A 3,257-nucleotide genomic window follows, 5' to 3' on the forward strand; every position below is an offset into this window, starting at 1 on the left:
TGGCAGATATCAGTACTAACACTATCTGCAGAGTTATTGAAACACAAGTTCTGTTAAGATTTGGGACTCCGTCCACATTCATAACTGACCAAGGACGGCAGTTCACGTTATCACCAAGATTCGATGCTCTTTGTTGTTTATACTCTGCTCGTCATATAGTCCTACCCGTGGCTCACGCAGCCTCTGGGGGCTTCTATGAACGCCAACATCGGACATTGGGTGATTCACTACGTCGACTACTCAGGAGTCATCAACGTGCTGCCTGGGTTGATCTATTATGTATTGCTGAAGGACGGCTGAACTCTATGCCGGATCCTGAGCTCGGTATTTCCCCTCATGAGATTCTCTTCGGATTCAAGTTGAGGCTCCCTTTTGACGTTTCGATTCGTAGTCAAGTTCTGAAGGAGCCGCTAACTCATGAGGATGTGACATCATTCATTTCCTTCCCCAACAAGGCTAGAGTCTCTACCATACTCTCTGAGATATCTCGGTTGGATCGCCATCGTCGACAGCTATTAAGCGTTTGGTCGGACGCATGGACTAGATCAAGAGAGAAGAGTAAAGGCCCAGAGGTACGAGAACATTATGTTCGAAGCGAATCTGTCTATGTATATCGTAAGCCCCAACATAAATTGGATTCTCAGTGGATTAGGGGTATCATTATGGGTCCAATTGGCGGGCAATGTTATGAGGTTCAACTTCCTGACGGTACTCGACAGGTCTTCCACAAGGATCATTTGAAGCCCTATTTCAGCTCGGAAGATGAACATCAGTTTGGTGAGCCAGATGAAGACCATCTGCCTTCATCTATCCCCAGAGGTCATAAAAGGGAGAGACTGTCATCTCCACCTATCGCGGAAGACCTTCCACTTAAGAGGCGAGTGCGAATTGTGTCTTCTGGTCACACTTTCCTAGCCTGGAAAGATGAAGATGGTACGGTGAGAGTTGGTAGTAAGGTCTCATGGACTAATGATGATCTTCTCCTTGTCCAAGAATATAAGCTTCTTGATGACCATAGAACTGTTGTACCTATGTATTTCACTTCTGATGGTATTTTGAAGATAGGAGGTCCCCCGCATATTCCTGCGACCATTGCTGTCGATCCAAAAGGAATATCAGTTCTAAAGTTGAAAAGTCCTACGCAGCTTTCTGATGAGTCTTCGAGGAAGGTGTCTGCTCTATAGCCGCCACCTTGGGGGACCGAGATGTAGAGAAATCTTTACTACTTTTTCTTTATAGAGGAATAGCAAGAGTGCAAGAGTCTAGTCTTGCCGTTAGCTATTATCATAATCTTATAGAGGCACTTGTAGCAGAAGTTCTAGAGGAGGGGTCTGTTATTAACGTAGCCATCTTGGCTCAAGTTCTGTTGTGTTGCTCATAACCTCAACAGTGTCAAACCACGTTCACACCATGCGTTCCTCGACCACATAGAACCTCGGCGCATTCGTAGTCTACGGAATCCCAGATTGCCAATCAACAGGTCAGACAGCTAGAATACCAGTCTGACAACTAGCAACTAGTATGGAGTCGCACAGATGATTGACTGGCAATCTCGGCTACGACGGGAATCCTAGCATTCGGCGAATGACGCCCAGGTTCTCCAATCCCACACTCTCGAGTCAGAGGGGTTTTCATTAGAGCTACTGTAGATCTATTGAGGTAAGTATCACCATCATTTCGTAATGCCAAACTCCGCAGATAACGACACTCTTGTGTTTGCACTGGGAAGACTCGACCTTGAGGCAAGTGACACCGCGGGTCCGATTACTACACTACCCGAGTTGGTCTTCTCACGAGACCTTTATTGATACTCAATCAGTCTGTGCGGCAGAGCGTCACCTTTTTGTACATGCGTACAGACTTTCTCCTTGTACTTGCGTACAAGGGTTTGAGCATAGGATACATTCCGTACTGTTGATCTTGAGCATTTACGTTCGGGTCGCATCTCTCCAGCTAATGTCGGGTCGTGTTGACACAAGGGAACGACAGGAGGCACCGGGCATCAACACCGTATTGGCAATGAGTTCAGTTCATAACCCCAACAAGGAGCAATTGAATCAGGCTCGAAACATGGACTTGAAAAGATTTTCTTCTCTCTTACGATCTCCCTGCATGTCCTTCTTAAGTCGATGAAGCAAGCTTCGTGCCTCAGAGCATTCCTCCAAAATTCCCTGACACTCACGTTCAGACGTGATAAGAGAACCTACCATCGATCATCACCTTGAGGATGACCACTGCCTCATCCGTCTGTTTATGCTGTCCCACTAATGCCAACGCCAATCGGTATCTGAGACGCAGTTGAAGACTCCCCAACCTACAATCTCTCCAAACCTAGCCTTGATGTTGTCTGGATCGATTTCTCTCGCCCGCGTCGCGAATAGTTGACCCTCGGAATAGTCTGCCTGCTTCAAACAAAGGAGGGCGAGATTGAGGACAACCTGCATTTGATATGAGTCCGAAATTTAAGGCGCATACCCACAGCGAGCTCCAGAGCCTTCTCCTCATCAGATGGTTCCTCCAAAGGAGGTCTCTGCATCAACCTCAGCGTGCTAAGAGCCTTCATGTACCTCGCGTACCGATCAACCAAGTGACCGACCAGACGCCTACTCTGATCGAGCCTCGCTCAGCGCACCAGCTGCCAACAGACGGTTCCCCGTATTCTTCCATAGTCTTGATCGTCGCAACACGGCTACAAGAATGGACTGATGGGACAATGAGGCTGCTGCCTCCCACCTTCATCGGAAGCCTCGTTTTCCTCTTCATCAACGGATATGAGCACCATCTCACAAGACGGGAAGTCAAATTCACTCAATAATTGTCCTCTTTCCTCCACAGCCGAGAGCCTCTGTGCTTCACCGGAGCATGTATCAACAGACTTGGAGATGGCCTCCTCCATACTTGTACCCGTATTGAGGACTATGGGAGGCTCCAGCTCGCGATTGACACACAACCTCTTATCGCATAGGTATTCTCGATCGACTCCTTCACTAGGCTGACGAAAATAAGGAGAATTCTTCTCATACTGTCCCGTGTGATATTCAGAATAAAGTCGAACGTAGCCGGTGATTCAGTTAGGGCCACAAATATCAGCGGGTACGAAGACTCTCTGGATGCTAGAGTTCCAACGATCCAACGCTTCTATCCGAGGCAAACTCTCCAGGAAGAGCATCGGGCCTCTTCCCTGTGAATGGGCTCACTGTGAAGAGTGCCCGCTCGCCCACTCGCATGGATCGGACCATGGCATCGAAGATTGGATG

This window comes from Perkinsus marinus, assembly GCF_000006405.1.
Source record: "Perkinsus marinus ATCC 50983 genomic scaffold scf_1104296962706, whole genome shotgun sequence".
In the NCBI taxonomy this organism is placed as follows: domain Eukaryota; phylum Perkinsozoa; order Perkinsida; family Perkinsidae; genus Perkinsus; species Perkinsus marinus.